The sequence below is a fragment of the Ranitomeya variabilis genome, chromosome 6, assembly GCF_051348905.1.
Source record: "Ranitomeya variabilis isolate aRanVar5 chromosome 6, aRanVar5.hap1, whole genome shotgun sequence".
Classification (NCBI taxonomy): Eukaryota; Metazoa; Chordata; class Amphibia; order Anura; family Dendrobatidae; genus Ranitomeya; species Ranitomeya variabilis.
Genome location: NC_135237.1, coordinates 366,424,850 through 366,451,389, shown reverse-complemented (window position 1 = coordinate 366,451,389; position 26,540 = coordinate 366,424,850). Strand labels below are relative to the sequence as shown.

Sequence of the window (26,540 nt, the reverse complement as noted above, 5' to 3'; positions counted from 1 at the left end):
AAGAAATCATGCTGTCACAAATGTGGTATGTATGGCAGAACTACTCATGGGCTACTTAAATGAAAGCACTAAGTACTGATAGCAAGGGGCCTAACTTTGTAGCTGGTCTATTTGCAACACTGTAACAAAGGCCAAATACATGTCCACATCTTCACACGCCGGTTGCAACCAGTAAAGAGAGATTGATTGATTGATAGATTTCAGATTGAACGCAATACAATGCTTGACATGCCTAGAGGCAAACAATGCGCACAGAAAATGTTGCAATTGGTCAAGTTAAATCAAGCAAAATGCATTTGGCATCTGAAATGTGCAACTTTGACCCTGAAAAGAATTCACATAATGGGTTATAGCACAACTTGTGCTGATTTCAATTCAATCTGCATTTGGAAGCCGGATCAGAGAAGGAGTGCACTGTTCCCGGAGATACCGCAATAACCGCTCAATGCGTGGAGTGGACAGAGCAAGCTCTTTTTCCATCTCCCTGTTCTAAAAATCCATTTAATATAAGGTCCCCAAATAGGAGACGTATCAGATATTAAACTGATAAGAACAGGTGCTACACTTGATCTTGAGTGGCGACGATGACGACGATTTCAGCCGAAAGGCCGAGCAGCAATAACCAGATATGGTTTAGCACTTTCACCACACCAAGGCCTAACGCTGCTCCTTGATCCTAGCCAAAAGGCCGAGAGGCAATAACCAGAAAGCGTTTTGCCCTTGTGCCGCACCAAGGCCTAACACTGGTACCCTTTGGGGAGATGGAGCAAAAGATTGCCCTGAGGAGGACATTTTAGAATACCGGACGCCTTCACAATGACAGTTCTGCTGTTTGTTCAAGCTGTGAGCCACTTGTTTTTAATCTGCATAACCCCACCTATTGTAACCCTCCCCCTTTGTTCCAATGTGCACTACTCAGTGCCAGGAGGTGGTGTGCGAGAGGGAAAATCAAAAAACAAACAAGCGAGCAGCTGTCTTCCCTGAGGCGGGGTATAGACCCTGCTGCCTACATATCACCATGCTGCCCACCGCTGGTCCAGCAGCAGACTGAAGAGGACTGCCACCGCACTGCCTTTTATAGGCCAAGGGCCCATTGTGACACATGAGTGTTCCAGCCCATTGTGACACGTGAGGGTTCCAGACCATGGCCAAGGGCCCATTGTGACATGTGAGGGTTCCGCGCGCAGATTCTATCTAATGCAGGCAGCGCACCTGGTTGCTAGAAAGCATTAGAATACTCACACAGGTGTAGATAGGCAGCATATTCATGATCAGCACAGACACAATTTTAACTTTTTTTAAATACCTATGCACCAACATTTAAAAGTCAGTGTTCCACACAAGAGGGAGACAACGTTTTCCAAAAGAAATCATGCTGTCACAAATGTGGTATGTATGGCAGAACTACTCATGGGCTACTTAAATGAAAGCACTAAGTACTGATAGCAAGGGGCCTAACTTTGTAGCTGGTCTATTTGCAACACTGTAACAAAGGCCAAATACATGTCCACATCTTCACACGCCGGTTGCAACCAGTAAAGAGAGATTGATTGATTGATAGATTTCAGATTGAACGCAATACAATGCTTGACATGCCTAGAGGCAAACAATGCGCACAGAAAATGTTGCAATTGGTCAAGTTAAATCAAGCAAAATGCATTTGGCATCTGAAATGTGCAACTTTGACCCTGAAAAGAATTCACATAATGGGTTATAGCACAACTTGTGCTGATTTCAATTCAATCTGCATTTGGAAGCCGGATCAGAGAAGGAGTGCACTGTTCCCGGAGATACCGCAATAACCGCTCAATGCGTGGAGTGGACAGAGCAAGCTCTTTTTCCATCTCCCTGTTCTAAAAATCCATTTAATATAAGGTCCCCAAATAGGAGACGTATCAGATATTAAACTGATAAGAACAGGTGCTACACTTGATCTTGAGTGGCGGCGACGACGACGACGATTTCAGCCGAAAGGCCGAGCAGCAATAACCAGATATGGTTTAGCACTTTCACCACACCAAGGCCTAACGCTGCTCCTTGATCCTAGCCAAAAGGCCGAGAGGCAATAACCAGAAAGCGTTTTGCCCTTGTGCCGCACCAAGGCCTAACACTGGTACCCTTTGGGGAGATGGAGCAAAAGATTGCCCTGAGGAGGACATTTTAGAATACCGGACGCCTTCACAATGACAGTTCTGCTGTTTGTTCAAGCTGTGAGCCACTTGTTTTTAATCTGCATAACCCCACCTATTGTAACCCTCCCCCTTTGTTCCAATGTGCACTACTCAGTGCCAGGAGGTGGTGTGCGAGAGGGAAAATCAAAAAACAAACAAGCGAGCAGCTGTCTTCCCTGAGGCGGGGTATAGACCCTGCTGCCTACATATCACCATGCTGCCCACCGCTGGTCCAGCAGCAGACTGAAGAGGACTGCCACCGCACTGCCTTTTATAGGCTAAGGGCCCATTGTGACACATGAGTGTTCCAGCCCATTGTGACACGTGAGGGTTCCAGACCATGGCCAAGGGCCCATTGTGACATGTGAGGGTTCCGCGCGCAGATTCTATCTAATGCAGGCAGCGCACCTGGTTGCTAGAAAGCATTCGAATACTCACACAGGTGTAGATAGGCAGCATATTCATGATCAGCACAGACACAATTTTAACTTTTTTTAAATACCTATGCACCAACATTTAAAAGTCAGTGTTCCACACAAGAGGGAGACAACGTTTTCCAAAAGAAATCATGCTGTCACAAATGTGGTATGTATGGCAGAACTACTCATGGGCTACTTAAATGAAAGCACTAAGTACTGATAGCAAGGGGCCTAACTTTGTAGCTGGTCTATTTGCAACACTGTAACAAAGGCCAAATACATGTCCACATCTTCACACGCCGGTTGCAACCAGTAAAGAGAGATTGATTGATTGATAGATTTCAGATTGAACGCAATACAATGCTTGACATGCCTAGAGGCAAACAATGCGCACAGAAAATGTTGCAATTGGTCAAGTTAAATCAAGCAAAATGCATTTGGCATCTGAAATGTGCAACTTTGACCCTGAAAAGAATTCACATAATGGGTTATAGCACAACTTGTGCTGATTTCAATTCAATCTGCATTTGGAAGCCGGATCAGAGAAGGAGTGCACTGTTCCCGGAGATACCGCAATAACCGCTCAATGCGTGGAGTGGACAGAGCAAGCTCTTTTTCCATCTCCCTGTTCTAAAAATCCATTTAATATAAGGTCCCCAAATAGGAGACGTATCAGATATTAAACTGATAAGAACAGGTGCTACACTTGATCTTGAGTGGCAGCGACGACGACGACGACGATTTCAGCCGAAAGACCGAGCAGCAATAACCAGATATGGTTTAGCACTTTCACCACACCAAGGCCTAACGCTGCTCCTTGATCCTAGCCAAAAGGCCGAGAGGCAATAACCAGAAAGCGTTTTGCCCTTGTGCCGCACCAAGGCCTAACACTGGTACCCTTTGGGGAGATGGAGCAAAAGATTGCCCTGAGGAGGACATTTTAGAATACCGGACGCCTTCACAATGACAGTTCTGCTGTTTGTTCAAGCTGTGAGCCACTTGTTTTTAATCTGCATAACCCCACCTATTGTAACCCTCCCCCTTTGTTCCAATGTGCACTACTCAGTGCCAGGAGGTGGTGTGCGAGAGGGAAAATCAAAAAACAAACAAGCGAGCAGCTGTCTTCCCTGAGGCGGGGTATAGACCCTGCTGCCTACATATCACCATGCTGCCCACCGCTGGTCCAGCAGCAGACTGAAGAGGACTGCCACCGCACTGCCTTTTATAGGCCAAGGGCCCATTGTGACACATGAGTGTTCCAGCCCATTGTGACACGTGAGGGTTCCAGACCATGGCCAAGGGCCCATTGTGACATGTGAGGGTTCCGCGCGCAGATTCTATCTAATGCAGGCAGCGCACCTGGTTGCTAGAAAGCATTAGAATACTCACACAGGTGTAGATAGGCAGCATATTCATGATCAGCACAGACACAATTTTAACTTTTTTTAAATACCTATGCACCAACATTTAAAAGTCAGTGTTCCACACAAGAGGGAGACAACGTTTTCCAAAAGAAATCATGCTGTCACAAATGTGGTATGTATGGCAGAACTACTCATGGGCTACTTAAATGAAAGCACTAAGTACTGATAGCAAGGGGCCTAACTTTGTAGCTGGTCTATTTGCAACACTGTAACAAAGGCCAAATACATGTCCACATCTTCACACGCCGGTTGCAACCAGTAAAGAGAGATTGATTGATTGATAGATTTCAGATTGAACGCAATACAATGCTTGACATGCCTAGAGGCAAACAATGCGCACAGAAAATGTTGCAATTGGTCAAGTTAAATCAAGCAAAATGCATTTGGCATCTGAAATGTGCAACTTTGACCCTGAAAAGAATTCACATAATGGGTTATAGCACAACTTGTGCTGATTTCAATTCAATCTGCATTTGGAAGCCGGATCAGAGAAGGAGTGCACTGTTCCCGGAGATACCGCAATAACCGCTCAATGCGTGGAGTGGACAGAGCAAGCTCTTTTTCCATCTCCCTGTTCTAAAAATCCATTTAATATAAGGTCCCCAAATAGGAGACGTATCAGATATTAAACTGATAAGAACAGGTGCTACACTTGATCTTGAGTGGCGGCGACGACGATTTCAGCCGAAAGGCCGAGCAGCAATAACCAGATATGGTTTAGCACTTTCACCACACCAAGGCCTAACGCTGCTCCTTGATCCTAGCCAAAAGGCCGAGAGGCAATAACCAGAAAGCGTTTTGCCCTTGTGCCGCACCAAGGCCTAACACTGGTACCCTTTGGGGAGATGGAGCAAAAGATTGCCCTGAGGAGGACATTTTAGAATACCGGACGCCTTCACAATGACAGTTCTGCTGTTTGTTCAAGCTGTGAGCCACTTGTTTTTAATCTGCATAACCCCACCTATTGTAACCCTCCCCCTTTGTTCCAATGTGCACTACTCAGTGCCAGGAGGTGGTGTGCGAGAGGGAAAATCAAAAAACAAACAAGCGAGCAGCTGTCTTCCCTGAGGCGGGGTATAGACCCTGCTGCCTACATATCACCATGCTGCCCACCGCTGGTCCAGCAGCAGACTGAAGAGGACTGCCACCGCACTGCCTTTTATAGGCCAAGGGCCCATTGTGACACATGAGTGTTCCAGCCCATTGTGACACGTGAGGGTTCCAGACCATGGCCAAGGGCCCATTGTGACATGTGAGGGTTCCGCGCGCAGATTCTATCTAATGCAGGCAGCGCACCTGGTTGCTAGAAAGCATTAGAATACTCACACAGGTGTAGATAGGCAGCATATTCATGATCAGCACAGACACAATTTTAACTTTTTTTAAATACCTATGCACCAACATTTAAAAGTCAGTGTTCCACACAAGAGGGAGACAACGTTTTCCAAAAGAAATCATGCTGTCACAAATGTGGTATGTATGGCAGAACTACTCATGGGCTACTTAAATGAAAGCACTAAGTACTGATAGCAAGGGGCCTAACTTTGTAGCTGGTCTATTTGCAACACTGTAACAAAGGCCAAATACATGTCCACATCTTCACACGCCGGTTGCAACCAGTAAAGAGAGATTGATTGATTGATAGATTTCAGATTGAACGCAATACAATGCTTGACATGCCTAGAGGCAAACAATGCGCACAGAAAATGTTGCAATTGGTCAAGTTAAATCAAGCAAAATGCATTTGGCATCTGAAATGTGCAACTTTGACCCTGAAAAGAATTCACATAATGGGTTATAGCACAACTTGTGCTGATTTCAATTCAATCTGCATTTGGAAGCCGGATCAGAGAAGGAGTGCACTGTTCCCGGAGATACCGCAATAACCGCTCAATGCGTGGAGTGGACAGAGCAAGCTCTTTTTCCATCTCCCTGTTCTAAAAATCCATTTAATATAAGGTCCCCAAATAGGAGACGTATCAGATATTAAACTGATAAGAACAGGTGCTACACTTGATCTTGAGTGGCAGCGACGACGACGACGACGATTTCAGCCGAAAGACCGAGCAGCAATAACCAGATATGGTTTAGCACTTTCACCACACCAAGGCCTAACGCTGCTCCTTGATCCTAGCCAAAAGGCCGAGAGGCAATAACCAGAAAGCGTTTTGCCCTTGTGCCGCACCAAGGCCTAACACTGGTACCCTTTGGGGAGATGGAGCAAAAGATTGCCCTGAGGAGGACATTTTAGAATACCGGACGCCTTCACAATGACAGTTCTGCTGTTTGTTCAAGCTGTGAGCCACTTGTTTTTAATCTGCATAACCCCACCTATTGTAACCCTCCCCCTTTGTTCCAATGTGCACTACTCAGTGCCAGGAGGTGGTGTGCGAGAGGGAAAATCAAAAAACAAACAAGCGAGCAGCTGTCTTCCCTGAGGCGGGGTATAGACCATGCTGCCTACATATCACCATGCTGCCCACCGCTGGTCCAGCAGCAGACTGAAGAGGACTGCCACCGCACTGCCTTTTATAGGCCAAGGGCCCATTGTGACACATGAGTGTTCCAGCCCATTGTGACACGTGAGGATTCCAGACCATGGCCAAGGGCCCATTGTGACATGTGAGGGTTCCGCGCGCAGATTCTATCTAATGCAGGCAGCGCACCTGGTTGCTAGAAAGCATTAGAATACTCACACAGGTGTAGATAGGCAGCATATTCATGATCAGCACAGACACAATTTTAACTTTTTTTAAATACCTATGCACCAACATTTAAAAGTCAGTGTTCCACACAAGAGGGAGACAACGTTTTCCAAAAGAAATCATGCTGTCACAAATGTGGTATGTATGGCAGAACTACTCATGGGCTACTTAAATGAAAGCACTAAGTACTGATAGCAAGGGGCCTAACTTTGTAGCTGGTCTATTTGCAACACTGTAACAAAGGCCAAATACATGTCCACATCTTCACACGCCGGTTGCAACCAGTAAAGAGAGATTGATTGATTGATAGATTTCAGATTGAACGCAATACAATGCTTGACATGCCTAGAGGCAAACAATGCGCACAGAAAATGTTGCAATTGGTCAAGTTAAATCAAGCAAAATGCATTTGGCATCTGAAATGTGCAACTTTGACCCTGAAAAGAATTCACATAATGGGTTATAGCACAACTTGTGCTGATTTCAATTCAATCTGCATTTGGAAGCCGGATCAGAGAAGGAGTGCACTGTTCCCGGAGATACCGCAATAACCGCTCAATGCGTGGAGTGGACAGAGCAAGCTCTTTTTCCATCTCCCTGTTCTAAAAATCCATTTAATATAAGGTCCCCAAATAGGAGACGTATCAGATATTAAACTGATAAGAACAGGTGCTACACTTGATCTTGAGTGGCAGCGACGACGACGACGACGATTTCAGCCGAAAGACCGAGCAGCAATAACCAGATATGGTTTAGCACTTTCACCACACCAAGGCCTAACGCTGCTCCTTGATCCTAGCCAAAAGGCCGAGAGGCAATAACCAGAAAGCGTTTTGCCCTTGTGCCGCACCAAGGCCTAACACTGGTACCCTTTGGGGAGATGGAGCAAAAGATTGCCCTGAGGAGGACATTTTAGAATACCGGACGCCTTCACAATGACAGTTCTGCTGTTTGTTCAAGCTGTGAGCCACTTGTTTTTAATCTGCATAACCCCACCTATTGTAACCCTCCCCCTTTGTTCCAATGTGCACTACTCAGTGCCAGGAGGTGGTGTGCGAGAGGGAAAATCAAAAAACAAACAAGCGAGCAGCTGTCTTCCCTGAGGCGGGGTATAGACCCTGCTGCCTACATATCACCATGCTGCCCACCGCTGGTCCAGCAGCAGACTGAAGAGGACTGCCACCGCACTGCCTTTTATAGGCCAAGGGCCCATTGTGACACATGAGTGTTCCAGCCCATTGTGACACGTGAGGATTCCAGACCATGGCCAAGGGCCCATTGTGACATGTGAGGGTTCCGCGCGCAGATTCTATCTAATGCAGGCAGCGCACCTGGTTGCTAGAAAGCATTAGAATACTCACACAGGTGTAGATAGGCAGCATATTCATGATCAGCACAGACACAATTTTAACTTTTTTTAAATACCTATGCACCAACATTTAAAAGTCAGTGTTCCACACAAGAGGGAGACAACGTTTTCCAAAAGAAATCATGCTGTCACAAATGTGGTATGTATGGCAGAACTACTCATGGGCTACTTAAATGAAAGCACTAAGTACTGATAGCAAGGGGCCTAACTTTGTAGCTGGTCTATTTGCAACACTGTAACAAAGGCCAAATACATGTCCACATCTTCACACGCCGGTTGCAACCAGTAAAGAGAGATTGATTGATTGATAGATTTCAGATTGAACGCAATACAATGCTTGACATGCCTAGAGGCAAACAATGCGCACAGAAAATGTTGCAATTGGTCAAGTTAAATCAAGCAAAATGCATTTGGCATCTGAAATGTGCAACTTTGACCCTGAAAAGAATTCACATAATGGGTTATAGCACAACTTGTGCTGATTTCAATTCAATCTGCATTTGGAAGCCGGATCAGAGAAGGAGTGCACTGTTCCCGGAGATACCGCAATAACCGCTCAATGCGTGGAGTGGACAGAGCAAGCTCTTTTTCCATCTCCCTGTTCTAAAAATCCATTTAATATAAGGTCCCCAAATAGGAGACGTATCAGATATTAAACTGATAAGAACAGGTGCTACACTTGATCTTGAGTGGCAGCGACGACGACGACGACGATTTCAGCCGAAAGACCGAGCAGCAATAACCAGATATGGTTTAGCACTTTCACCACACCAAGGCCTAACGCTGCTCCTTGATCCTAGCCAAAAGGCCGAGAGGCAATAACCAGAAAGCGTTTTGCCCTTGTGCCGCACCAAGGCCTAACACTGGTACCCTTTGGGGAGATGGAGCAAAAGATTGCCCTGAGGAGGACATTTTAGAATACCGGACGCCTTCACAATGACAGTTCTGCTGTTTGTTCAAGCTGTGAGCCACTTGTTTTTAATCTGCATAACCCCACCTATTGTAACCCTCCCCCTTTGTTCCAATGTGCACTACTCAGTGCCAGGAGGTGGTGTGCGAGAGGGAAAATCAAAAAACAAACAAGCGAGCAGCTGTCTTCCCTGAGGCGGGGTATAGACCCTGCTGCCTACATATCACCATGCTGCCCACCGCTGGTCCAGCAGCAGACTGAAGAGGACTGCCACCGCACTGCCTTTTATAGGCCAAGGGCCCATTGTGACACATGAGTGTTCCAGCCCATTGTGACACGTGAGGATTCCAGACCATGGCCAAGGGCCCATTGTGACATGTGAGGGTTCCGCGCGCAGATTCTATCTAATGCAGGCAGCGCACCTGGTTGCTAGAAAGCATTAGAATACTCACACAGGTGTAGATAGGCAGCATATTCATGATCAGCACAGACACAATTTTAACTTTTTTTAAATACCTATGCACCAACATTTAAAAGTCAGTGTTCCACACAAGAGGGAGACAACGTTTTCCAAAAGAAATCATGCTGTCACAAATGTGGTATGTATGGCAGAACTACTCATGGGCTACTTAAATGAAAGCACTAAGTACTGATAGCAAGGGGCCTAACTTTGTAGCTGGTCTATTTGCAACACTGTAACAAAGGCCAAATACATGTCCACATCTTCACACGCCGGTTGCAACCAGTAAAGAGAGATTGATTGATTGATAGATTTCAGATTGAACGCAATACAATGCTTGACATGCCTAGAGGCAAACAATGCGCACAGAAAATGTTGCAATTGGTCAAGTTAAATCAAGCAAAATGCATTTGGCATCTGAAATGTGCAACTTTGACCCTGAAAAGAATTCACATAATGGGTTATAGCACAACTTGTGCTGATTTCAATTCAATCTGCATTTGGAAGCCGGATCAGAGAAGGAGTGCACTGTTCCCGGAGATACCGCAATAACCGCTCAATGCGTGGAGTGGACAGAGCAAGCTCTTTTTCCATCTCCCTGTTCTAAAAATCCATTTAATATAAGGTCCCCAAATAGGAGACGTATCAGATATTAAACTGATAAGAACAGGTGCTACACTTGATCTTGAGTGGCGGCGACGACGACGACGATTTCAGCCGAAAGGCCGAGCAGCAATAACCAGATATGGTTTAGCACTTTCACCACACCAAGGCCTAACGCTGCTCCTTGATCCTAGCCAAAAGGCCGAGAGGCAATAACCAGAAAGCGTTTTGCCCTTGTGCCGCACCAAGGCCTAACACTGGTACCCTTTGGGGAGATGGAGCAAAAGATTGCCCTGAGGAGGACATTTTAGAATACCGGACGCCTTCACAATGACAGTTCTGCTGTTTGTTCAAGCTGTGAGCCACTTGTTTTTAATCTGCATAACCCCACCTATTGTAACCCTCCCCCTTTGTTCCAATGTGCACTACTCAGTGCCAGGAGGAGGTGTGCGAGAGGGAAAATCAAAAAACAAACAAGCGAGCAGCTGTCTTCCCTGAGGCGGGGTATAGACCCTGCTGCCTACATATCACCATGCTGCCCACCGCTGGTCCAGCAGCAGACTGAAGAGGACTGCCACCGCACTGCCTTTTATAGGCCAAGGGCCCATTGTGACACATGAGTGTTCCAGCCCATTGTGACACGTGAGGGTTCCAGACCATGGCCAAGGGCCCATTGTGACATGTGAGGGTTCCGCGCGCAGATTCTATCTAATGCAGGCAGCGCACCTGGTTGCTAGAAAGCATTAGAATACTCACACAGGTGTAGATAGGCAGCATATTCATGATCAGCACAGACACAATTTTAACTTTTTTTAAATACCTATGCACCAACATTTAAAAGTCAGTGTTCCACACAAGAGGGAGACAACGTTTTCCAAAAGAAATCATGCTGTCACAAATGTGGTATGTATGGCAGAACTACTCATGGGCTACTTAAATGAAAGCACTAAGTACTGATAGCAAGGGGCCTAACTTTGTAGCTGGTCTATTTGCAACACTGTAACAAAGGCCAAATACATGTCCACATCTTCACACGCCGGTTGCAACCAGTAAAGAGAGATTGATTGATTGATAGATTTCAGATTGAACGCAATACAATGCTTGACATGCCTAGAGGCAAACAATGCGCACAGAAAATGTTGCAATTGGTCAAGTTAACCCCTTCATGACCCAGCCTATTTTGGCCTTAATGACCTTGCCATTTTTTGCAATTCTGACCAGTGTCCCTTTATGAGGTAATAACTCAGGAACGCTTCAACGGATCCTTGCGGTTCTGAGATTGTTTTTTCGTGACATATTGGGCTTCATGTTAGTGGTAAATTTAGGTCGATAATTTCTGAGTTTATTTGTGAAAAAAACGGAAATTTGGCGAAAATTTTGAAAATTTTCACATTTTGAATTTTTATTCTGTTAAACCAGAGAGTTATGTGACACAAAATAGTTAATAAATAACATTTCCCACATGTCTACTTTACATCAGCACAATTTTGGAAAGAAATTTTTTTTTTGCTAGGAAGTTATAAGGGTTAAAATTTGACCAGTGATTTCTTATTTTTACAACAAAATTTACAAAACCATTTTTTTAGGGACCACCTCACATTTGAAGTCAGTTTGAGGGTTCTATATGGCTGAAAATACCCAAAAGTGACACCATTCTAAAAACTGCACCCCTCAAGGTGCTCAAAACCACATTCAAGAAGTTTATTAACCCTTCAGGTGTTTCACAACAGCAGAAGCAACATGGAAGGAAAAAGTGAACATTTAACTTTTTAGTCACAAAAATGATCTTTTAGCAACAATTTTTTTTTTTTCCCAAGGGTAAAAGGAGAAACTGGACCACAAAAGTTGTTGTCCAATTTGTCCTGAGTACGTTGATACCTCATATGTGGGGGTAAACCACTGTTTGTGGGCACGGCAGGGCTCGGAAGCGAAGGAGCGCCATTTGACTTTTTCAATGAATGAATTGGCTCCAATCTTTAGCGGACACCATGTCGCGTTTTGAGAGCCCCCGTGTGCCTAAACATTGGAGCTCCCCCACAAGTGACCCCATTTTGGAAACTAGACGCCCCAAGGAACTTATCTAGATGCATAGTGAGCACTTTAAACTCTCAGGTGCTTCACAAATTGATCCGTAAAAAATGAAAAAGTACTTTTTTTTCACAAAAAAATTTTTTTAGCCTCAATTTTTTCATTTTCACATGGGCAACAGGATAAAATGGATCCTAAAATTTGTTGGGCAATTTCTCTTGAGTACGCCGATACCTCACATGTGGGGGTAAACCACTGTTTGGGTGCACGGCAAGGCTTGGAAGGGAAGGCGCGCCATTTGACTTTTTCAATGGAAAATTAGCTCCAATCGTTAGTGGACACCATGTTGCGTTCGGAGAGCCCCTGTGTGCCTAAACATTAGAGCTCCCCTACAAGTGACCCCATTTTGGAAACTAGACCCCCCCAAGGAACTAATCTAGATGTATAGTGAGCACTTAAAACCCCCAGGTGCTTCACAGAAGTTTATAACGCAGAGCCATGAAAATAAAAAAATATTTTTCTTTCCTCAAAAATGATTTTTAGCCCGGAGTTTTTTATCTTCCCAAGGATAATAGGAGAAATTGGACCCCAAATGTTGTTGTCCAGTTTGTCCTGAGTACGATGATACCCCATATGTGGGGGTAAACCACTGTTTGGGCGCACGGCAGGGCTCGGAAGGGAAGGCACGCCATTTGGCTTTTTGAATGGAAAATTAGCTCCAATCATTAGCGGACACCATGTCGCGTTTGGAGAGCCCCTGTGTGCCTAAACATTGGAGCTCCCACACAAGTGACCCCATTTTGGAAACTAGACCTCCCAAGGAACTAATCTAGATGTGTGGTGAGCACTTTGAACCCTCAAGTGCTTCACAGAAGTTTATAACGCAGAGCCATGAAAATATAAAATTATTTTTCTTTCCTCAAAAATTATTTTTTAACCCACAATTTTTTATTTTCCCAAGGGTAACAGGAGAAATTGGACCCCAAAAGTCGTTGTGCAGTTTCTCCTGAGTACGCTGATACCCCATATGTGGGGGTAAACCACTGTTTTGGCACACGTCGGGGAGCGGAAGGGAAGTAGTGACGTTTTGAAATGCAGACTTTAATGGAATTCTCTGCGGGCGTCACGTTGCGTTTGCAGAGCCCCTGATGTGCCTAAACAGTAGGAACTCCCCACAATTGACCCCACTTTGGAAACTAGACCCCCAAGGGAACTTATCTAGATGTGTGGTGAGCACTTTGAACCCCCAAGTGCTTCACAGAAGTTTATAACGCAGAGACGTGAAAATAAAAAATGTGTTTTCTTTCCTCAAAAATATTTTTTTAGCCCAGAATTTTTTAATTTTCCCAATGGTAACAGGAAAAATTTGACCCCAAAAGTTGTTGTCCAGTTTCTCCTGAGTATGCTGATACCCCATATGTGGGGATAAACCACTGTTTGGGCACATGGCGGGGCTCGGAATGGAAGTAGTGACGATTTGGAATGCAGACTTTGATGGAATGGTCTGCGGGAATCATGTTATGTTTGCAGAGCCCCTGATGTGCCTAAACAGTAGAAACCCCCCACAAGTGACCCCATTTTGGAAACTAGACCCCCCAAGGAACTTATCTAGATGTGTGGTGAGCACGTTCAACCCCCAAGTGCTTTCACAGAAGTTTACAACGCAGAGCCGTGAAAATAAAAAATCATTTTTCTTTCCTCAAAAAAGATGTTTTAGCAAGCAATTGTTTATTTTCACAAGGGTAACAGGAGAAATTGGACCCCAATATTTGTTGCCCAGTTTGTTGTGAGTATGCTGGTACCCCATATGTGGGGGTAAACCACTGTTTGGGCACACGTCAGGGCTCGGAAGGGAAGTAGTGACATTTGAAATGCAGACTTTGATGGAATGGTCTGCGGGCGTCACGTTGCATTTGCAGAGCCCCTGATGTGCCTAAACAGTAGAAACACCCCACAAGTGACCCCATTTTGGAAACTAGACCCCAAAAGGATCTTATCTAGATGTGTGGTGAGCACTTTCAACCCCCAAGTGTTTCACATAAGTTTATAACGTAGAGCCGTGAAAATAAAAAATAATTGTTCTTTCCTCAAAATTATGTTTTAGCAAGTAATTTTTTATTTTTGCAAGGGTAACAGGAGAAATTGGACCCCAATAGTTGTTGCCCAGTTTGTCCTGAGTACGCTGGTATCCCATATGTGGGGGTAAACCACTGTTTGGGCGCACATCGGGGCTTGGAAGGGAGGGCGCACCATTTGACTTTTTGAACGCAAGATTGGCTGGAATCATTGGTGGCGCCATGTTGCGTTTGGAGACCCCTGATGTGCCTAAACAGTGGAAACCCCTCAATTCTAACTTCAACACTAACCCCAACACACCCCTAACCCTAATCCCAACTGTAGCCATAACCCTAATCACAACCCTAACCCCAACACACCCCTAACCACAACCCTAACCCCAACACACCCGTAACCCTAAATCCAACCCTAATCCTAACCCTAATCCCAACCCTACCCACAACTGTAACCCCAACACAACCCTAACCCTATCCTTAACCCTAACCACAAGCCTAATCTTAACCCTATTTCCAACCCTAGCCCTAATTCCAACCCTAAGGGTACCGTCTCACATAACGATTTACCAACGATCACGACCAGCGATACGACCTGGCCGTGATCGTTGGAAAGTCATTGTGTGGTCGCTGGGGAGCTGTCACACAGACCGCTCTCCAGCGACCAATGATGCCAAGGTCCCGGGTAACCAGGGTAAACATCGGGTTACTAAGCGCAGGGCCGCGCTTAGTAACCCGATGTTTACCGTGGTTACCAGCGTAAAAGTAAAAAAAAAAAACGTACATACTCACATTTTGGTGTCCTTCAGGTCCCTTGCCGTCTGCTTCCCGCTCTGACTGAGCGCCGCCGTACAGTGAGAGCACAGCACAGCGGTGACGTCACCGCTGCGCTCTGCTCTCACTTGCCGTCCGGCAGACAGTCAGAGCGGGAAGCAGACGGCAAGGGACCTGAAGGACACTGAAATGTGAGTATGTACGTTTTTTTTTTTTTTTTACTTTTACGCTGGTAACCACGGTAAACATCGAGTTACTAAGCGCGGCCCTGCGCTTAGTAACCCGATGTTTACCCTGGTTACAAGTGAACGCATCGCTGGATAGCTGTCACACACAATAATCCAGCAATGACAGCGGGAGATCCAGCGACGAAAGAAAGTTCCAAACGATCTGCTACGACGTACGATTCTCAGCAGGGTCCCTGATCGCTGCTGCGTGTCAGACACAGCGATATCGTATGGATATCCCTGGAACGTCACAGATCGTACCGTCGTAGCGATCAAAGTGCCACTGTGAGACGGTACCCTAACTCTAATTCCAACCCTAACCCTAAGGCTATGTGCCCACTTTGCGGATTCGTGTGAGATTTTTCCGCACCATTTTTGAAAAATCCGCAGGTAAAAGGCACTGCGTTTTACCTACGGATTTACAGCGGATTTCCAGTGTTTTTTTGTGCGGATTTCACCTGCGGATTCCTATTGAGGAACAGGTGTAAAACGCTGCGGAATCCGCACAAAATTGACATGCTGCGGAAAATACACAGCGTTTCCGCACGGTATTTTCCGCACCATGGGCACAGCAGATTTGGTTTTCCATAGGTGTACATGGTACTGTAAACCTGATGGAAAACTGCTACGAATTCGCAGCGGCCAATCCGCTGCGGATCCGCGGCCAATCCGCTGCGGATCCGCGGCCGATCCGCTGCGGATCCGCGGCCGATCCGCTGCGGATCCGCGGCGGATTCGCAGCCAAATCCGCACTGTGTGCACATGCCCTAACCCTACCCCTAACCCTAACCCTACCCCTAATTCTAACCCTAATTCTAACCCTAGTTCTAACCCTAACCCTAGCAGAAAAAAAATATATATATTTTATTTATTTTTATTATTGTCCCTATGGGGGTGATAAAGGGGGGTCATTTACTTTTTTTTCATTTTGATCACTGCGATAGGCTATATCGCAGTGATCAAAATACTTCTGAAATGAATCTGCCAGCCGGCAGACTCTGCGGGCGCAGTGCGCATGCGCCCGCCATATTGGAAGATGGCGGCGCCCATGGAGAAGCCGGACGGACATCGGGAGGCCCGGTAAGTATGAAGGGGGGGTGATCAGATCACGGGGGGGGGGACCGGAGCACAGGGGGGGGGATCGGCGCACAGGGAGGGGGCACCGGAGCACGGGGGCAGCGGACAGGAGGACGGAGGAGCGGACAGAACGAATTAGGGGGGCGGACCGCGCACCGGAGCACTGGGGGGGCGATCGGTGGGGTGGGGTGGGGGCAGATTAGGTTTTCCAGCCATGGCCGATGATATTGCAGCATCGGCCATGGCTGGATTGTAATATTTCACCGTTTTTTTGGGTGAAATAATACAAATCGCTCTGATTGGCAGTTTCACTTTCAACAGCCAATCAGAGCGATCGTAGCCACGGGGGGGTGAAGCCACCCCCCCCTGGGCTGAAGCACCACTCCCCCTGTTCCTGGAGATCGGGTGAAATTGGAGTTAACCCTTTCACCCGATCTGCAGGAGCGCGATCCCTCCATGACGCATACGCTGCGTCACAGGTCGGGAAGGCACCGACTTTCATGACGCAGCGTATGCGTCAAAGGTCGGGAAGGGGTTAAATCAAGCAAAATGCATTTGGCATCTGAAATGTGCAACTTTGACCCTGAAAAGAATTCACATAATGGGTTATAGCACAACTTGTGCTGATTTCAATTCAATCTGCATTTGGAAGCCAGATCAGAGAAGGAGTGCACTGTTCCCGGAGATACCGCAATAACCGCTCAATGCGTGGAGTGGACAGAGCAAGCTCTTTTTCCATCTCCCTGTTCTAAAAATCCATTTAATATAAGGTCCCCAAATAGGAGACGTATCAGATATTAAACTGATAAGAACAGGTGCTACACTTGATCTTGAGTGGCGGCGACGACGACGACGATTTCAGCCGAAAGGCCGAGCAGCAATAACCAGATATGGTTTAGCACTTTCACCACACCAAGGCCTAACGCTGCTCCTTGATCCTAGCCAAAAGGCCAAGAGGCAATAACCAGAAAGCGTTTTGCCCTTGTGCCGCACCAAGGCCTAACACTGGTACCCTTTGGGGAGATGGAGCAAAAGATTGCCCTGAGGAGGACATTTTAGAATACCGGACGCCTTCACAATGACAGTTCTGCTGTTTGTTCAAGCTGTGAGCCACTTGTTTTTAATCTGCATAACCCCACCTATTGTAACCCTCCCCCTTTGTTCCAATGTGCACTACTCAGTGCCAGGAGGTGGTGTGCGAGAGGGAAAATCAAAAAACAAACAAGCGAGCAGCTGTCTTCCCTGAGGCGGGGTATAGACCCTGCTGCCTACATATCACCATGCTGCCCACCGCTGGTCCAGCAGCAGACTGAAGAGGACTGCCACCGCACTGCCTTTTATAGGCCAAGGGCCCATTGTGACACATGAGTGTTCCAGCCCATTGTGACACGTGAGGGTTCCAGACCATGGCCAAGGGCCTATTGTGACATGTGAGGGTTCCGCGCGCAGATTCTATCTAATGCAGGCAGCGCACCTGGTTGCTAGAAAGCATTAGAATACTCACACAGGTGTAGATAGGCAGCATATTCATGATCAGCACAGACACAATTTTAACTTTTTTTAAATACCTATGCACCAACATTTAAAAGTCAGTGTTCCACAAGAGGGAGACAACGTTTTCCAAAAGAAATCATGCTGTCACAAATGTGGTATGTATGGCAGAACTACTCATGGGTTACTTAAATGAAAGCACTAAGTACTGATAGCAAGGGGCCTAACTTTGTAGCTGGTCTATTTGCAACACTGTAACAAAGGCCAAATACATGTCCACATCTTCACACGCCGGTTGCAACCAGTAAAGAGAGATTGATTGATTGATAGATTTCAGATTGAACGCAATACAATGCTTGACATGCCTAGAGGCAAACAATGCGCACAGAAAATGTTGCAATTGGTCAAGTTAAATCAAGCAAAATGCATTTGGCATCTGAAATGTGCAACTTTGACCCTGAAAAGAATTCACATAATGGGTTATAGCACAACTTGTGCTGATTTCAATTCAATCTGCATTTGGAAGCCGGATCAGAGAAGGAGTGCACTGTTCCCGGAGATACCGCAATAACCGCTCAATGCGTGGAGTGGACAGAGCAAGCTCTTTTTCCATCTCCCTGTTCTAAAAATCCATTTAATATAAGGTCCCCAAATAGGAGACGTATCAGATATTAAACTGATAAGAACAGGTGCTACACTTGATCTTGAGTGGCGGCGACAACGATTTCAGCCGAAAGGCCGAGCAGCAATAACCAGATATGGTTTAGCACTTTCACCACACCAAGGCCTAACGCTGCTCCTTGATCCTAGCCAAAAGGCCAAGAGGCAATAACCAGAAAGCGTTTTGCCCTTGTGCCGCACCAAGGCCTAACACTGGTACCCTTTGGGGAGATGGAGCAAAAGATTGCCCTGAGGAGGACATTTTAGAATACCGGACGCCTTCACAATGACAGTTCTGCTGTTTGTTCAAGCTGTGAGCCACTTGTTTTTAATCTGCATAACCCCACCTATTGTAACCCTCCCCCTTTGTTCCAATGTGCACTACTCAGTGCCAGGAGGAGGTGTGCGAGAGGGAAAATCAAAAAACAAACAAGCGAGCAGCTGTCTTCCCTGAGGCGGGGTATAGACCCTGCTGCCTACATATCACCATGCTGCCCACCGCTGGTCCAGCAGCAGACTGAAGAGGACTGCCACCGCACTGCCTTTTATAGGCCAAGGGCCCATTGTGACACATGAGTGTTCCAGCCCATTGTGACACGTGAGGGTTCCAGACCATGGCCAAGGGCCCATTGTGACATGTGAGGGTTCCGCGCGCAGATTCTATCTAATGCAGGCAGCGCACCTGGTTGCTAGAAAGCATTAGAATACTCACACAGGTGTAGATAGGCAGCATATTCATGATCAGCACAGACACAATTTTAACTTTTTTTAAATACCTATGCACCAACATTTAAAAGTCAGTGTTCCACAAGAGGGAGACAACGTTTTCCAAAAGAAATCATGCTGTCACAAATGTGGTATGTATGGCAGAACTACTCATGGGTTACTTAAATGAAAGCACTAAGTACTGATAGCAAGGGGCCTAACTTTGTAGCTGGTCTATTTGCAACACTGTAACAAAGGCCAAATACATGTCCACATCTTCACACGCCGGTTGCAACCAGTAAAGAGAGATTGATTGATTGATAGATTTCAGATTGAACGCAATACAATGCTTGACATGCCTAGAGGCAAACAATGCGCACAGAAAATGTTGCAATTGGTCAAGTTAAATCAAGCAAAATGCATTTGGCATCTGAAATGTGCAACTTTGACCCTGAAAAGAATTCACATAATGGGTTATAGCACAACTTGTGCTGATTTCAATTCAATCTGCATTTGGAAGCCGGATCAGAGAAGGAGTGCACTGTTCCCGGAGATACCGCAATAACCGCTCAATGCGTGGAGTGGACAGAGCAAGCTCTTTTTCCATCTCCCTGTTCTAAAAATCCATTTAATATAAGGTCCCCAAATAGGAGACGTATCAGATATTAAACTGATAAGAACAGGTGCTACACTTGATCTTGAGTGGCGGCGACGACGACGATTTCAGCCGAAAGGCCGAGCAGCAATAACCAGATATGGTTTAGCACTTTCACCACACCAAGGCCTAACGCTGCTCCTTGATCCTAGCCAAAAGGCCAAGAGGCAATAACCAGAAAGCGTTTTGCCCTTGTGCCGCACCAAGGCCTAACACTGGTACCCTTTGGGGAGATGGAGCAAAAGATTGCCCTGAGGAGGACATTTTAGAATACCGGACGCCTTCACAATGACAGTTCTGCTGTTTGTTCAAGCTGTGAGCCACTTGTTTTTAATCTGCATAACCCCACCTATTGTAACCCTCCCCCTTTGTTCCAATGTGCACTACTCAGTGCCAGGAGGAGGTGTGCGAGAGGGAAAATCAAAAAACAAACAAGCGAGCAGCTGTCTTCCCTGAGGCGGGGTATAGACCCTGCTGCCTACATATCACCATGCTGCCCACCGCTGGTCCAGCAGCAGACTGAAGAGGACTGCCACCGCACTGCCTTTTATAGGCCAAGGGCCCATTGTGACACATGAGTGTTCCAGCCCATTGTGACACGTGAGGGTTCCAGACCATGGCCAAGGGCCCATTGTGACATGTGAGGGTTCCGCGCGCAGATTCTATCTAATGCAGGCAGCGCACCTGGTTGCTAGAAAGCATTAGAATACTCACACAGGTGTAGATAGGCAGCATATTCATGATCAGCACAGACACAATTTTAACTTTTTTTAAATACCTATGCACCAACATTTAAAAGTCAGTGTTCCACAAGAGGGAGACAACGTTTTCCAAAAGAAATCATGCTGTCACAAATGTGGTATGTATGGCAGAACTACTCATGGGTTACTTAAATGAAAGCACTAAGTACTGATAGCAAGGGGCCTAACTTTGTAGCTGGTCTATTTGCAACACTGTAACAAAGGCCAAATACATGTCCACATCTTCACACGCCGGTTGCAACCAGTAAAGAGAGATTGATTGATTGATAGATTTCAGATTGAACGCAATACAATGCTTGACATGCCTAGAGGCAAACAATGCGCACAGAAAATGTTGCAATTGGTCAAGTTAAATCAAGCAAAATGCATTTGGCATCTGAAATGTGCAACTTTGACCCTGAAAAGAATTCACATAATGGGTTATAGCACAACTTGTGCTGATTTCAATTCAATCTGCATTTGGAAGCCGGATCAGAGAAGGAGTGCACTGTTCCCGGAGATACCGCAATAACCGCTCAATGCGTGGAGTGGACAGAGCAAGCTCTTTTTCCATCTCCCTGTTCTAAAAATCCATTTAATATAAGGTCCCCAAATAGGAGACGTATCAGATATTAAACTGATAAGAACAGGTGCTACACTTGATCTTGAGTGGCGGCGACGACGACGATTTCAGCCGAAAGGCCGAGCAGCAATAACCAGATATGGTTTAGCACTTTCACCACACCAAGGCCTAACGCTGCTTTTTTTTTTTTTTTTTCCTCAGATGGGAAGTTCCACAGTCAGGTAACCAAAACTATAAGGAACTCATCTCCCAAAACAGCGTGCCACACACTTAGTGCCACCGCCATTCCCATCATCACTGGAAAACACAAGAAAATTTATTAACAACAAAAAACACCTCAAGGTACATTAACAAAATGTTTCCACTTTTTAGTCTTCCAAATTCCCTCGGCATCCACCTCCCCTCTCCTCCTCTGATCACACACAAAGCAAAAATACAATTTTCCCAAAATAATTTTTATACAGTTTTTAACCTCAATATCCTTCCTTTTAAACACATATATATTCCTCACATCCCACAAAACCTCTTTTATACATGTCATCATCAACCACAATACTCTCTCCTTTTCCCCACACATACCCAATCCAAACATAAAAAGCTCAAAAGACAACAGATTCACCTCACACAACTCCTTACACAAACGACCCAGACCTGCAATCACACTTCTAGCATACTGACAATTCCAAAACAAGTGCACCACGCTCTCACTCCCACCACATCCACTCCTCGGACACTTCTCACTCCTCACTAAACCCCGATTTTTCAGAAACTCCCTCACAGGCAACATCCCATGCAATGACTGCCATATAATCCCACTCTGCCTATTTGTCATACCATTCACACGTACCTTCTTCCATACTTTCTGCACATCATCCCCTCTTACCATTTTAAGATCTGGCAAGAACAGCCTATGGGCTCGTCCTACAATAATGTCACATTCCATCTCTCTACACTCAATCATCTTATATACAGCTTTCTTCTTTTCTAGCAATCTCACATCCACATCACACAGTTCATACTTCACTAAAAATTTGTAAACCCACACATACCACACAGGAACCTCAAAAGCCACTGGGCTCCTAAGATCTCTTTCACGCCACTTCAAACGAAACAAGAAATTTCCAAACAAAAACCTGCACATACATGCATACTTCCCATCCCTCCTAATCACACCTAATACAAACACCATAATATTCACACCGAGAAAAACATTCAAATTTGGGAAACCCAGTCCCCCCTTATCCAAACTCTTCATAACAATCTCTCTCCTCGCACGCTCCATACATGAACCCCAAAAAAAGACAAACAAAACCCTGTTTAATCTTCTAATACACATGTAGCTTGGTGGAAAAACCATCGCAACATACAAAAAAATAGGTAACACAACACTCTTAATAACTAAAATTTTACCAAAAAACGTAAGATCCCTCAAACTCCAAAAATTTAACTTACGCTCCACTCTCTCTCTCACATCCACCCAGCTTTCCTCTCCATCCAATTTCTCTGAAAATTTCACACCCAAAACCTTTATCGATCCACTCACCACATTCACTCCAGCATCATCGCTCAGACTCCTCCCCCCAAAATTCTTACACTCACTCTTCTCCCAATTCACTTTAAAAGCAGATGCTCCACAAAAAATAGAAACCAACAACTTCACACGCCGTACCGAACACTCTGAATCACACAGCACACACACATCATCCATATAGCCACTCATCTTCCACTCTCTCCCCCCACCCCCTGGTACTTGCACACCCCGAATCACCTTATCTTTTCTTAACAGACATAACAAAGGCTCAATTGCGCAAATAAATACAATAGGGGACAACGGGCACCCCTGCCGAACACCCGAAAATACATTTACTCTCCTCCCCACATTTCCATTCAACAACACACAACTATAAATATTCTTATACAAACTTCTCACTCTCTCAACAAACTCAGAAGGAAAACCCATCTTCACCAACACACTAAACAAAAAACCATGCGCCAACCTATCATACGCCTTCTCAAAATCCAAACTCAATACATACACCCCCTTCTTACGATTCATGCAGTCCCACAAACAATCTCTCAACATACACACACTCTCATGTATTCGTCTTCCAGGCACCGCACAACATTGCTCCTCACCCACCACACTCCCAACCACGCCACGCATCCTGTTAGCCAAAAGTTTCGCATAAATCTTATAATCGCAATTAAGCAATGTAATCGGCCTCCAATTTTTTAGATTTTTCAGATCACCTTTTTTTGGCAACAACACAACCACCCCTGCACGCATACCATTTGCCACCTCTGCATTCGCCCACATATACGTACATACATCCACAAAATCCTTCCCAATCACATCCCACATCGCTCGATAAAATTCCACCGGTAGACCATCCTCCCCAGGTGTTTTATTCAACGCCATACTGCACACCACCTTCCATACTTCTTCACCCGTCACATCACCCATCAAACTTTCCCTTTCTATCCTATTCAAACTATTTTCCAAAACACTCAGCACCTCACTCTCCAAACCTTCATCCCTCCATTTCACAGCATACAATTCATCATAAAACTTTGCCACTTCCTCACACAAATAATCCGCACCACTCACTTCATTTCCATCCATTCCATTCAAAACACTCATACTCTGTCTCTTCCCAAAAACTTTTTTAAAGAAAAAACGCGAACACTTCTCATCCTTCTCCAAATTCTCTAATTTGGCCCTATACACAATACTCCTCCCTCTTTCTAGCAAAAAATCATTCACCTCTTTTTTCACTTTCACCAGATCTTCACTCACATCCATCCCTCCTGCTCTCAACTTATACAACACACTCAATCTTGCATTTAAAAAAACAAACCTTTCTCTCTTAGCAGCCGCACACTTGTACCCGAGTTTTTTAAAAAAACTCTTGGTTTTCCATTTAACCCAATCCCACCATTCACACACATTTCTGAACTCACTCCTGCACCCACACCACTCTGCATAATGTCTTTCATACTCCTCCTTCACCCCCCCTCCTTCCAGCAAACTCACATTCAACTTCCACACACCTTTCCCAGCCACCTCATTAACATATGTTACTGTAATCAAAAAGCCACCATGTGTATACAACTTGAGAGTATAAAACTCTCCCCGGATGCCCCAAGGGCCTCCACTTTACTGGACAACTCCAGAAATATTGTGACGCAAGCAAATGGAGTACAGCAGTCCAAAGTATCATTATAATATAATTTATTAATCAGCAAATCAGAACAAACAAACATTCAAGTATATCTGCTGTCAGCAGAAAAATACCAATCAGGAAGGCAGTACATAAAAGATATGATGGTACATTAGGTGGGATGTGGAAAGGGTAAATAACACCCCTAACTGATGCACATGGTATAACGTCAATAAAGTATGTCACAGGGAAGTAATACCATAAGGCACTAACGTATGTGCGTAATCCCCGCCCCAATGAACATACAAAATACAATTGGACGTCAGGAGGCGGGGTTCCGCCCACATGGACGCACCACTATGACGGCCACTGAGGGTGACGATCGCGGACCGCAACTACGCATGCGCCGCTCTTTCCCCGGACATACTTCCGGTATTTTCTATATTTAAACACTAAAGACGGGCTATTGCGTTATCCCTGCTGAAAAAGCTTACCGCGAAACGCGCGTCCAGGGCTCTTAGGTGGTCTGTGGTTGGGTTCCCTCTGTACCATGGGTAAGTGCACATAATCAATATTGCCAATTGTATTTTGTATGTTCATTGGGGCGGGGATTACGCACATACGTTAGTGCCTTATGGTATTACTTCCCTGTGACATACTTTATTGACGTTATACCATGTGCATCAGTTAGGGGTGTTATTTACCCTTTCCACATCCCACCTAATGTACCATCATATCTTTTATGTACTGCCTTCCTGATTGGTATTTTTCTGCTGACAGCAGATATACTTGAATGTTTGTTTGTTCTGATTTGCTGATTAATAAATTATATTATAATGATACTTTGGACTGCTGTACTCCATTTGCTTGCGTCACACCACCTCATTAACATGCAAATCCAATTCACACTTCATACACACATGATCCGAAAAGACCACACTCTCCTGCGCATAACTAACAGGAATCAGATTTTTTGAAACAAAACAATAGTCCAATCTAGACGCCACCCTCCCACTGGCAGAAAAAAACGTATTTAACAATGGAATTATCTTGCATGCACGCTGCATATCCCTTAAACCAAAATCACTCACCATATCCATTAACACTTTCCCTGACACATCCACATTCACACTTCCCACATCACAGTTCATATCACCCACTATCACAACAGGCACTCTTCCTGGAATAAAAAACTTAATTTTTTCAAATAAAACTTTACGCTCCTGTTTTTCCACAGGTGCATACACATTAATAACGCAAAAGCGAACATTTCTAAACTCAAAATTTGCCAACACACACCTTCCAACCTCAATCACCATATAGTCACACAAACTCACATCATTTCCCTTCACCAAAAAACCCACACCATCATTTTTATTACAGGCACTCCCTGACCACACAGACGCACCATGAGGCCATTCACTCCCCTTCACACCATCCACAATACCACACTCCTGCAAACAAAAAATTCCTGCATTTTGAGTTGCAAAAAAATCCAAGATGGCCGCCCGCCGCAACCTGTTTTTAAAAACCCTCACATTTTGTGATATAATAACAAAACCCATAACATACACAGAAACAAAAATACTAAGAAAATCAACCTACAAACATAACATTACGCAACTTACATAAAAAACACACACAAAAAAAAAAAAACCAAAAAAAAAAAAAAAAAACATTTTTTAAAGGCAAATGCTACTATATACAAAAACACCTAGCTACTGAAATAATAGCACATAGCTAACCAGCACCGCTACTGTCCTCCTCCACCATCTGCGCCGTGCAGCTTTCAGAGCCGCTAACCTCCATACACTCCTCCAGACGCGTCTTCTTCTGCCCAGCCTTCCTCCGGGGCACTCCTTCAACATCCTCAAAGTCACTAATTTCCCCACCACCCTCCCTGGGACACTTTCGACCTCCAGGCTCCTCTTCTGAGGAAAAAGCACCAATGTTTCCTGGGTCAGACCCATGAATCACAGACTCAGCCATCTCCTCCGCCCCAGAAGTATCAAAATCCATCAAATCACCCAACTCGACTGCTTTGGTAACTGGGGACTCCTTTTTTTTTTTATTTTTATTAATCATAGCACGCTCTTCCTGCTTTGCAGCTCTCCAGAATTCCTTGTCCTCCTGCTTCTCCCTCTTCCTCTCAGCCTCCTTGTCCTCCTGCCGTTTATCCCGCCTTCTCTCAATCATAGAGGGCGGAATTACCTCAGAGCTTTGCTGCACAGACGCCTCGCCATCCTCCCGCTTCCTCTCCTCCTCTCGCTTCTTAACCTCCTCCTCTCTCTTTTTTTCCTCCTCCTGCC

General features: G+C 45.3%; 12 non-coding genes across 12 annotated transcripts; all 12 read right to left on the bottom strand.

Moving 5' to 3' along the window:
- Nucleotides 1-404: 404 nt before the first annotated feature.
- Nucleotides 405-595, bottom strand: LOC143783549 (U2 spliceosomal RNA). The gene has a single exon (XR_013217253.1). It is a non-coding gene; the product is annotated as a U2 spliceosomal RNA (small nuclear RNA).
- A 1,173-nt stretch (nt 596-1,768) lies between these two features.
- LOC143783558 (U2 spliceosomal RNA) lies at nt 1,769-1,962 on the bottom strand. Its single transcript, XR_013217262.1, has one exon. It is a non-coding gene; the product is annotated as a U2 spliceosomal RNA (small nuclear RNA).
- Nucleotides 1,963-3,135: 1,173 nt separating this feature from the next.
- Nucleotides 3,136-3,332, bottom strand: LOC143783582 (U2 spliceosomal RNA). Its single transcript, XR_013217286.1, has one exon. It is a non-coding gene; the product is annotated as a U2 spliceosomal RNA (small nuclear RNA).
- Nucleotides 3,333-4,505: 1,173 nt separating this feature from the next.
- Nucleotides 4,506-4,693, bottom strand: LOC143783548 (U2 spliceosomal RNA). The gene has a single exon (XR_013217252.1). It is a non-coding gene; the product is annotated as a U2 spliceosomal RNA (small nuclear RNA).
- Nucleotides 4,694-5,866: 1,173 nt separating this feature from the next.
- LOC143783581 (U2 spliceosomal RNA) lies at nt 5,867-6,063 on the bottom strand. The gene has a single exon (XR_013217285.1). It is a non-coding gene; the product is annotated as a U2 spliceosomal RNA (small nuclear RNA).
- A 1,173-nt stretch (nt 6,064-7,236) lies between these two features.
- Nucleotides 7,237-7,433, bottom strand: LOC143783580 (U2 spliceosomal RNA). The gene has a single exon (XR_013217284.1). It is a non-coding gene; the product is annotated as a U2 spliceosomal RNA (small nuclear RNA).
- Nucleotides 7,434-8,606: 1,173 nt separating this feature from the next.
- Nucleotides 8,607-8,803, bottom strand: LOC143783579 (U2 spliceosomal RNA). The gene has a single exon (XR_013217283.1). It is a non-coding gene; the product is annotated as a U2 spliceosomal RNA (small nuclear RNA).
- Nucleotides 8,804-9,976: 1,173 nt separating this feature from the next.
- Nucleotides 9,977-10,170, bottom strand: LOC143783557 (U2 spliceosomal RNA). The gene has a single exon (XR_013217261.1). It is a non-coding gene; the product is annotated as a U2 spliceosomal RNA (small nuclear RNA).
- Nucleotides 10,171-16,899: 6,729 nt separating this feature from the next.
- On the bottom strand, nt 16,900-17,093 carry LOC143783556 (U2 spliceosomal RNA). The gene has a single exon (XR_013217260.1). It is a non-coding gene; the product is annotated as a U2 spliceosomal RNA (small nuclear RNA).
- Nucleotides 17,094-18,264: 1,171 nt separating this feature from the next.
- LOC143784109 (U2 spliceosomal RNA) lies at nt 18,265-18,452 on the bottom strand. Its single transcript, XR_013217711.1, has one exon. It is a non-coding gene; the product is annotated as a U2 spliceosomal RNA (small nuclear RNA).
- Nucleotides 18,453-19,623: 1,171 nt separating this feature from the next.
- LOC143783555 (U2 spliceosomal RNA) lies at nt 19,624-19,814 on the bottom strand. Its single transcript, XR_013217259.1, has one exon. It is a non-coding gene; the product is annotated as a U2 spliceosomal RNA (small nuclear RNA).
- A 1,171-nt stretch (nt 19,815-20,985) lies between these two features.
- LOC143783554 (U2 spliceosomal RNA) lies at nt 20,986-21,176 on the bottom strand. Its single transcript, XR_013217258.1, has one exon. It is a non-coding gene; the product is annotated as a U2 spliceosomal RNA (small nuclear RNA).
- Nucleotides 21,177-26,540: the final 5,364 nt, after the last annotated feature.